The sequence below is a fragment of the Panulirus ornatus genome, chromosome 56, assembly GCF_036320965.1.
Source record: "Panulirus ornatus isolate Po-2019 chromosome 56, ASM3632096v1, whole genome shotgun sequence".
Classification (NCBI taxonomy): Eukaryota; Metazoa; Arthropoda; class Malacostraca; order Decapoda; family Palinuridae; genus Panulirus; species Panulirus ornatus.
In genome coordinates, this window is record NC_092279.1 from 19,947,842 (window position 1) to 19,959,434 (window position 11,593).

An 11,593-nucleotide genomic window follows, 5' to 3' on the forward strand; every position below is an offset into this window, starting at 1 on the left:
GTACATGTGTATGGGGGGGGTTGGGCCATTTCTTTCGTCTGTTTCCTTGCGCTACCTCGCAAACGCGGGAGACAGCGACAAAGTATAAAAAAAAAAAAAAAAAAAAAAAATATATATATATATATATATATATATATATATATATATATATATATATATATATATATGTATATATATATATTATAATAATAATTATAATTATTATTATTATTATTATTATTATTATTATTATTATTATTATTATTTTATGAAATAACGTATCCAACTGAACTTGGGGCGTACCGTTTTGGAAACGAAGGTAGAGTTAAATGATTTGGGTCAAGATTAGCAAGAGGATTACCGCATATATACATACATATATATAGCGTTAATGGGATGGCCTTGATTGCTCTAGGTCATCTGCTGCCCGTGCCGTGCCGTCTCAGCTAACACAACAAATTTCGTTGATATTTCATCTACATATCGCACGCGTGGCTGGGAAGTTAAAAAGAAAAAAAAAAAATGAATCTGTGTTGTGCATTTTCTCTCCGTGTCTCCTGTCAGACTCGTCCGGACTTTCAACACCTTGTTATTGTAAAATTTCGTCACCTGTTTCACGGATTTCTGTCAGCTCGGATGAAAGTGGTGCATTATTCTTTAGAAAATACCCACATTTTTAATTCTTTTTTTTTTTTCTCTTTCTTTTTTACACCATGGCCCATCCCTGGGAATAGAATGATAATCCTAGGATTAAAACGTTTTCACATTTTCAGAGTGTTGTGACGTCATCGCCCACCGTTGAGAACCCAGCCCAGCCCTCCTCCCGCGTCGTGCCCCCGCCGGAGGCGTGAGGTTAGTCGTGTTCATTTAAAGTAGCTGTGTACGCCATAGGGGACAGTAGTTTGGCCGCCTCGTATGCCGGCCAGTGCGTTCAGCACGCCTATACTACGTCCGTAGAATCGAGTAAAGGTTTCTGAGAGGCTACACTTGTGATAGAAGTAATTTGGTACATCTATTGGAATTTTCTGTGTTTAGAAGGACGTGCTTAAAGTAGACACCTGCCAGCTTGTGGCAGCTTACTTACACCGTGGCTGTTTTGAATTATTTCTATCTGTGGAGCCAGTGGCATAAGTGCCTATCTAGTGTTATATAATTATTTTCAATCAGTTGATAAACATGTTTGATGTATTTTACTGACTTAAGATACGAATGTTCGTCATCCTCCTCAAAAACTAGTACGCTTCATAAAATGATATGAACGTTTTTAGAAAATGTAGTGGGGAAGAGGTTGTCCGATTTTTTGGGATAGAGTGGTTAGTTGGGGGAAGGAATGTTTTGAAACGGAAGAGAGAAAAGTATACAGATATATCGCGTAGGCTTTTCTGTTTGTGTGTGTGTGTGTGGGTAGCCTGTTGGAAACGTATTTCTGGTGCTTTATCTTATATCCCCAACAGACTGGGAGCATGTGTGTATAGTCATGTTTTTGCTTGTTTATCTGGGAGGGAAAATTAGATGAAGTACGATATGTACACCCATGGCTGACTAGCAGTTTCTCTCTGAGCACCGCGGTTCCCTGGGACCTAAGGAAGTTCTACATTTGTACTGTTGTCGAGGTCATGTGGTCAGGTCTCTTAACTTGAGTCGTTGCTCTGTTCTGTGCCATACTTTCTCACATGCTTAAGTATGTGCCTGTTACTTTTATCCCCACTTCGTAGATTACAAGATAAAAAAGCTTCAAGATTTTTTTTTTTCCTTTTCAAGATAATTTTCTTGATCATTTTGTTTTACTGTTAGCACTGGGCCCTCATATGAGTACTGAACATGTTCTACGTTAGAATGCGTTTTCTTCGGTGAACAAGCCTTCAAACAGACCCTTCGTAATTTGCTTATTCTTCTCTTTAGTTTTGATAGTGGTACACGTATTATGAGTGTCATGTGAGCTGTGGCCCGGTTAACTGCAGTGGCTTTCCAGCGGCGTAATTAAAGTCTCACATACAGTAAATCTGTCTTTTTTTTTTTATATATCATTAAGCGCTTCAAAAGTACTCTATTTCGTTTCTACTGCAATAGGTTGAATCTTTTCAGTACAGTTCCACGATATTGATTTGCAATTAATTTGAAGCCATCAGGGGTTTGCTGAGCTCGTTGTATTAGGGTTTGGTGCATCGATGTCACCATTGGCTAAATTTTGAATTCGCGTTTCATTTCGGCCTGAAGTTTAGATTCAGCGTGTATACTGGTGAACACTTGAGTGTATTCAGGTGCAAGTTCCGTGCATTCTCACAGTCCAATACTTGTCCGAGCGTTGTGCCAAAAGTTGAACCTGACACCATTATGCAGTTTATAAGCCCAGTCCGTCAGTTCTCCAAGTGATGTCTATAGAAGTGAAGTCATACATCCGATGGTATGGACATGATCTGCGCCATAGGTGAAAAAGTTTGTTAAGAAAAGCATCTTGTGTTGTATGAAGATAAAACATCGTTTCGAATTACAAGTTTATTCCATATTAGATTTTCCGTGAAATGCGTGAGATTTAAAGCTAATTTGAATTGAGATCGACAAGCCTCTATGAAACAGTGGGATTGTCAACTGTAAGTTAAAAAGAGAGGCGGGTATGTGGGGTTATACTTTATATGAACACAACGTAACAAATTTTTTTCTCCTTGATAGGACCAAAAACTCCTTTGCATGTTGGGTGCCTATTTGGCTGCCTATATGATATTAGATTATATGATATTCATGATATTACGAAAACTTGGGAATATTTCTCAAGTTACTTTGAGAAACATAGACGAAGAAAGGCCGTATTCACCCACATCCTTTCTCTTGCTGTCATGTGCAGTGCGCCCAAGCGACAGCAGCTCCCTACCCGCAGCCGGTCCCCACACATCTTTCCATGGTTTCCTCCGGCCGCTCACATGCCCTGGTTCGGCCCATTGGCAGCACGTCGTCCGCTGTATACCACTTCGTTCCAATTCACTTTATCCCGTGATAGGGTGAATATATATATATATATATATATATATATATATATATATATATATATATATATATATATATATATATATATATATATATATATATATGTATAAACAATTATTTTGATCGTTTACTTAACGTCTTTATAGTTCTGGCCGTACATGCTATTTTTTTTTTTATTTATCCATCTGATTCATATACTCTCGTTTATCTATTTCTTGCAACTAGCGTGTTATTTCGCTTTAAGCTGCAAATAAAAGACTATACCACAAATCATATGCTAAACACTGAAGGATCTTGTGAGCATTTGTTTTACTTAACGTGGAATTTATCCTCATTAAAACGGGAGTCGCTACTTTCTACATAGACAGTTGCCAGACAGAAATATCCCGCTGCAATGTCCCTCGCGCTACCTATATATCTTTCTCCTGGTTTCCCCCCAGTCAACGCCAATGAGAGGGGAGCATCACGCGCTACACCCCAGGTTGTGGCTGCTAATGGGTAAGGTAGGAAGTAACGGTGGCTGAGTGGAGAGAGAGAGAGAGGCGTCGGTGACACGGAAGAAAATGTGTAGGGGGAGGTGACTGTGGCGCAGAGGGAACCTTTGAGAGATGTTGGGGAAGGGGCGAGATGTAGGAGGGGAGGTGAGGAGTGGCATTGTGGGAGTTGAAAGACTAAGGGGAGGAAGGAGAGGCGTCTAAACTGCCGCGATAGGCATGGGTGACGATGTCCCCGGAGCAGAGTGAGAGAAGCGACTGGAGTGATATCGAGAGCAAGACTTTAAAAGAGACGACGGTGGAGAGTGAGTAATGAGAGATATATTTCCGCGTCAGAGGAGGGAGAATGAGAATGTAGTCATGGGAAGATCAGAGGGGCGAAGGAAAGCTAGGATAAAGCTAAGAGAAGCACCATTAGTGTGGTGGGGAGAAAAATGAGAGAGAGAGGCAGGGGAAGGAAGGAGCGTGGGTAAACACATACTGTACACCAGGAGCTCACGGAATTGTGCCCCAGAACTCGGAGTATTTGCACACGTGCGCCCCATGTTCGTTATTAAGGTAATATTGCCCGAGTTTATATATTTACCGAGATATTTTATGCTTCGCCATGCTCTAGGGAGGTGAGGTTATAGTAGTTCCTGTGTGCGAACATCCTCTGTTACCCTGAGTAGCCGATGACTTCGGATTCATCGAGATGAATTTCGGTAAAATTCTATCGATTCGGTCGTTACTCTCGCATGTGGAACGGAATCGTTTGTCTGCACCGATGTCCACAAATGGAACGATCGCTCCAGCATATGGTTCCTAGGCTTGTCATGTGTGGTTTGTGAGGAGATACACAGGACTTGACATCCAGCATCATATGTGTTAGTAAGCTTCCATGGGGTTTGTGCACACGAGCTGGCGCCAAGGTGAAATATCTACTGGAGTGTGTGAGTAGAAGATTACCTGCGGGGGGTGGGGACCTTCGACGAGGCTATGCCATTCGTAGGAAGAGAAAGAAGTACCATTACAAGTTAGTTTTATTTCGTAGGGATATGTATTACAGTAGCCCAAGAAACTACGAGTGTGCATGACGTAGAAACATAGTCGCGCATGTAAATGGACTGTACACTGGAGCCTCGCACGCGTGTTCATGGGGCTAGCGGTGCTTCAGGCAAGAATTTTAAAGCTAAAAGAAGTGGTGTGGTATTTACAGCTTCGTAGATCCTGTGAGGGGGTATTGTTCGAGGCAGTTTATAAACACCGTTGAATTCTGTAGCCGAGCCTTGTTTATGGTTTTGATAAATGAGTGAATAAAGAACGGTTTATTGAATTCAGGCAGCCATTCGGCTGGGAAAACACAGTTGGGGACTTTATACAGTGATGGTGGTCATGATAGTAACAAAATAGCATACGATCAAGGAGTGGCCTTAGATAAACACATGAGTGAAGTCTTATTTTTTACATGATACTGGAGGATTTACAGAGCAAATTCTATGGTTGATATGCAATGCATTTAGTGATTAATTGAATATTAGGTGATGTGAAGTTACATATAGGTTTAATTGTAATGAAGCTGTGTTGATACATTATGTATTCAATGGTGAACATTACGTTATGTAAAGTTACATACTTGTTGAATAGCAGTATGACTGTTGAAATCTATTATGTAGTTAATAGTGAACATAAGTGATGAATATTTTCGTGTTCGTTGCGTTACAGTAATACAGTAGTTAACATACACATAACCATGGGAAAATAACTTATTACCCTCCTTAGGTGTGCCCTTGTTCATGGATTATCTGTGTTTTTCAGTGTTCAAAAGTTTGTCCTCAACAGAAAATGGACCCCGTCCACAACACTGTGAGGTGCCTGCTGTCTTCATTTTCTTGTCAGTGTCTGGATTACCGTACAGAGGAACCCTGACAGCAACAGACCACTGGATGGGTCCCTCTCGAGAATGATCGTGTGGGTGGGGGAGATCAGGAACGCAGGCCTTCCAGTAGAAAGAAAGAAATGCAAATAAATTACTTAAGGAGAAATGCCTGTGATTTTTTTTATTTCATTTATTCATTTATTAATTTTCACTACAGTGGCGTAGATAGCATAAGTCGTGGACTTGTGGCGAGGTCTGTTTTTAAACGTATTGACAGCATCGTCTTCAAATACTCTGGTTTGTATTTTCATTTATTAGCATTCCTGTAAGAAAAGGATTGCATTTTGCATCACCCACTGTAGAATGCGTACCTTCGAATTGGTATCCATTACTACGGGTGTGACTATTATATTTATAAAAAAAGGAAAACATTCGTTTATAAAGCCTCATCCATATTATGGTTGTGTTCTTCAAGTAATGACCAACTGACTGGGTAATGAATCTTGAATTAAGCTTCGTAATGACGTGTACTCTTGCCGTACAAGATTTCATTCTTTTTAACGTAACTTAAACGTAATCTAACCAACTCACTTGATCCCCTTGAGTTGCTACTACCGGTATTTTATTATTTCCTTTTAAACAGACGGTTCTTCATTTAAGGCTTATATTTTACAGTTTTAGCTCGGGTATACGAAGCAAACCTACCGCTACATATTGGTGCACAGCATTTGAATGACGCGCGTCAAAACTAACTAGTTAATCTAAGACGTGTATCTTGAAATTCACTTTTGACGCAAACGTAGATTTGACGTGACAGTTGGAAGTAATGAGTGCATTGCAGATCTAACTTAGATTTGGTTGTTTTGACTTTGTCAAGCATGACCATACGGCCCTTACGTGTATGATGGCGTGACCTTTTGCCCCAATTCGTAAAGGGGTTGGCTGCAGGCCGGGTCCTTACGTCCAAGGGTCATTACCGTCTTCTTCAAGGGTCGTACCGTCGTTGTCAAGGTCGTGCCGTCTTGCTCAAGAGTCGTACCGTCGTGCTCAAGAGTCAGTACGCAGTGCATATCTAGACGCACAAAACATTGTAGAAAATAGACAAGAAACAAAGGCAAAGAAGAGTAAGAAGAATGTGAGCATAGACGAGAGACAAGGACACAAGATGTAAAAGAAAAGAAAAGATCAAGGTAAGAGAGAAAAGAAATAAGTTGGCCTGTATCAAAGGCACCATTTTACTGAATATCCTCAGACCGGCGATCCCATTCAAATCATGAGTCCACTGCGGCAGCCCCGCACATCCCACAGGAAGCTGTGGGAAGACGGCAGGATCCGTCCAGGGCAGGAAGGACTGAGGGGAAGAGGAAACGAGAGCCACAGAAGGAAGATGAATGTAAGGGGGAGATGGAGTGTGAGGGGGAGGGGAGGTGAGATGAGTGAAAATATTAAAAGGCTGGAAGATGAAGGGAACGACTGAGTAAGAGAACAAGTTGAAGGAGACTGAGGAAAAAGGAAGGCGGAGTGAAAGAGAACGAGATGCGTAGTATGAAATAGAAGGAGAATTAGGAGAAAGAAGTAGAAATGGTGAAGGAGAACGAAGGCGGCTCTATGACAGAGCGGAAGAACATGGGGAGTGGCCTGGTAGGCAACATCGGCTCGACGGAAGTGGTTGTGGCGGATGTTGTGGGCGTCTTTGGCACTAAATGGTACTGTCGCCGCCACGCCCCTTGGCCTCGTAACTCACTCTGACGCGCGTGTGTGTGTGTACACTCCCAGGTCTTCATCTTCTTTCACAGTGAGGATATCTGAGTGAAAAAAAGGGGATGGGTTGGTTTCATTTGATCCGCCCCATGTAAATGGAAACGGAGCGTCGAAGATTTATTTTTTTTCCCTCTCTCTCTCTCTCTCTCTCTCTCCCGTAACATGTGTGTATCTTTGATACCGAGATATTAAGCTCGAGATGGAAGGGGTAATCCTCAGGCTGCACACGAGGCGAGACGAGGCCGAGCTTCTGGGAGATATACCCTAAAGGTCTGTTTATGTTTCCTTTAGTGATGAAAACCTGACACGTCTGTAAAATTGCGGAGGAGGAGGTGGGGAAGAGGACCGTGTGGTGTGTTCTCGTCTTCACCCAGCCATCATAACATGTCTTCCATCACCTGTCGCTCCCTCACTCCCTCTTTTTTTTTTTTTTTTTTTGAACTCTCCCTTCTCCTACTTCCCTTTCGTCTCGTCTGAGCTGCTCTTGCGTCTCTGCTTTCCTCCTCTCTCCCATTATAACCGCCGTCATTGTCTGCATATTTTTCCCCCCACTTTTCCAGATCTTCTGAACCATTTTGTTCTGTCACAGTTCCCTCTTCGTCTGTGTGTGTGTGTGTGTGTGTGTGTGTTAATCCAATCACCGCGTCCTGATTTTTTTGATGTTTGATGATGTTGTCTTCCTGCTTGTTCTAACGGCCGTTGCTCATCAGCACGTCTCTCTATCCGTCGCCTCGCAATTTTTCTTGCGTCCGACGTCACTAGTTTTACCGTGCACTCTCCGTTTGTTCACACCTGTTTCTCGTTACTTTATACAGTTTTTTTTAGTATTTTGTTCAAGCGAGTTTTACGTCTCGTTTTGGTTTTTCTTGTCCTGAAGTGAGACCTCGCAAAATGGTTGTGTGCATCCATGATACACATTCGTGTCACACTGTGATTTTTGACGCTACGGGTCTCGCCGAACTCTGCTGACGCTGGGAAAGTCAGTTTTCTCTTTTGTTCTACTGTACATTGTATCTGGTCGACGTACTGTACCGCTTCCTGATTCTGTCTCACTTGACCTTCATCTTGTTGATAGACTTTATGTCTCACCACCACCTGGTCATTTATCCACTACCAATGATTATGTTCGTCAGAAATAAGAAAGTCTGCGGTGCAGCTAAGCTCTGTGATTCCTAGAACCTGAGAGCACATGATCCATGCCCTGGAGTGAACTGTGGTGCTTCAGGTTATTATATCGGAGGTCGGGGATTACTGTGGTCCTAGAAAATGCGCTGTAATTTTCAGTGTTGTTTGCAGTTCAGCATTTCCATAAAACCTTGCTATTACATCCGTCATTTCTCGTGCATTATGTGTATATGTTTCTTTCTCTCCTCTTCTTCACTTTCTCACCTTTACGTTGACCTTTCTCGTACCTCTTCATCTTTCTTGGTTCCTCTCTTTCATCTTGCTTGCTGATTATCATGCTCTGTTATCAGTGTTATCTTGCTTGTCATCGCTTCTCCATCTCTCTTTTCCACCATCCGCCACACTGTGTTTTCCCTTCTAGTTGATCACACACACATACACACACACACATTCCCTCTCTCGTAATATATTTCCAACAACGTCTCATTACCATTACCTGCACTTTCCCTGCCCCCCCCCCCCCCCTCTCTCTCTCTCTCTCTCTCTCTCTCTCTCTCTCTCTCTCTCTCTCTCTCTCTCTCTCTCTCCCTCTCTCTCTCTCTCTCAGTCTGTATATATGAATTGTTGTGCTTCTTATCTATTCCCCTCACTCTCCCCTCACTACTCAATTAGGTTATGTTTACTTACTCATTGTGTTCATGTCACTTCCGCCAGGTTTCCTATTGTTGACTACCATCAACACATTTTCTTCACCACGTTGATGGTTATGTCCCTTCGTTTTCTTATTTTCCGGCTCCGTTTTATTTCTTTTTTTCTTTTACCTCTTGTCTTATCTCTCTCCCCGTCTCTCCATTATCTTCTGTATCTTTCCTTCCACTCCTCAGTGCTGGTTTAGAGGCGCTGGTAAGTAGACTGTGATCTTTGGAGAGGAAATGATTGTAAAGAAAAAGCGTTCTCTTGACTTACGACCATTCTCTTTATTGTCCACATTCACTTGTTATCTTTATTATCATTATCTTCACCTTCCTTATTCTTCTATCGCTCACTTTACATTCCCACATATCATTGTCACCCGCATCTGCTGTTCTTATATATTCCTGGTGGCGGTGTCTATAGCCGTCCCCCCAAAAAAACTCCTTCCCCAACCCCCTGTTCCCCTATACCTCTCCGACGGAAACAGATGAGGGCGCCACTTGCCTCTCCCTTACAACCACAACAAACCCAGGGGCGCGTCTTGGCCCAGCTCCTCGTCTTACACACGTCTCCGCTGACTCCAAACCTTCCTGACAGCCCCTCCTCTCGTCTCATACACCACCGTGTGTGTGTGTGTGTGTGTTTCCGGGCTACGACTACGAGTGTCAACATCGCTAGTGAGAAGCCACCTTCGTCGAGGCTGTGTCATCCTTAGCGAACTTATGTGTAAACGAAAAGAGTACACCGTTCGTCGGGGACCTTTTCGCTCCAGAGAGGTCCACCTCGACCTGCTCCTGTGTGGAGAGCGACCTCAGAGGTGCAGTAGCCACGTAAAAAGGGGTCCTGGGTGTAGGGGTATGAATATGATTTTTATGTGCCAGGTTTTATACCAGCCGGAGGATATTGTTCTGCGAATTCATGGACTGACGCACATCTCTCCATAAATACTTGAAAGAATATGTATGTCGTTTAATTTCGCTAAGGGACTGTGTTGGCGGCTGTCCCTTTCATCTGACCCACTCCCGCTTCCTTAAGCGGCCTTTTATGCTAATATGCCAGTTTTCATATTTCAGGACGCATAATTTTGTGTTGTCGTTCATGCGTGTGACCTGCTTTCCTTACCCAACTTATTTTTTTGTTGATATTCTACTCTAAAATTGATGAGACCGCAGTGCGAAACTATATATGTAACTCAAGTCTGACTTTGTCTTTCTCATCATAATGCGTGTAGTTAGAATCAATGTACTGGTACACACCAGAACTAGAGAGCGACGTCTTTTTAAGGGGGTCCTTCGTCTGATTGGTGGAACTGCTTCACATATCGCGTGTGGTGATGTTGTACAGTCGTGTGTTGCTGAATGCCACCAGTAGGTGTCATGTCCTACGCTGCTTCCTGTATCATCATCAGCTGTTCCGCCACTCTCCGTCTCTCAGTTGCTTCCTACCTTCAGTAATCTGTGCTGTCCTTTCAGTCCAGTCTTTCTGCTCCGGCATCTTCCCTCCTCTGTCATGAATGGTCGGGATTCCTCAAGCGTTTGCCCTTTACATCCAGCACAGTCACATCCCTCTAGAGTCCTGTCTCCAACGCCTTATTCTTAATTTCTCTTGTTTCCAGCACCTTACTCACTCGTCAGGAACAGTCTTCTCTTCCTCTTCAAGCGTCCCACCTCCAACAACCTCCTTTGGGCACGTCTTATTTCCATCACCTTCGACCACCATCAGCAGTGTCTGTTCCCTCCAGAAGTCTATGCTAACTTCATCCAGTGTCTAATCTCCACCCACCAGAATGTTCCTATTCCTCACACAGACTTTCCCTGTCTGTCTTGTACCAAAAGCCCAGTTATAACCTGTATCTTCGAAACCCTGTAACATCATACCTCTCCAGACTGATTATATACATTGTCATGTTGACCAGCTCATTCCTCACATCCTACAAGGACTGATGTATGAACAGAAAGATAGATAGGGTACTTGTGAACTCGCAGTACCCAGTTAATATGTACTGGGCCAGCGTTCAAAGAGGTGGAGGGCTTGATACTATATACAGAGCTGATAATTTCACCCACTCCCAGCAAGTTCCTTATCCAGCTCCACCCACTGAGGGATGTGCTATATTCTCATGACAGATGGCTACGTACATTCTAATGCTTGGAGTTCATTCTGTAACTCTCGCTGAACATCTCATACCAGCTCTAGTATTCTCTCTCTTAAGAGATTGCCCCAGCCAGAAGCCGCTCCTTCCTTTCTTCATTCCCTGCTTAATGAAACATTAAGTATTGCCTTGAATACACACACACACACACACACACACACACACACACACACACACACACACACACACACACACACACACACACACACACACACACACCCCAAGTTCCATGGATATGCCCCTCATGTTAGACGTGAGCCTCATACCCACGATGATGATGACCTTGTCGTCTCCCGGGCCCTACCGCCAACCAGATTCGACATGACTTAACACCACAGTTATATTATCAACTATATACCTTCAAGAAACACCAGTGTGGGGAAAACATAAAAATCACACCAGGCCCTGTGATGCTATGGCTGCCATGAATACCCCTGGTGGCAAGGCGCGAGGCGCCATGCTCACTGGCAGTGATATTGTTGGCTCTGCATATGGTATGTCTTCTGTATGAGGTATTTTGACCTTCCTCTGTACTGCTGCCATCATACG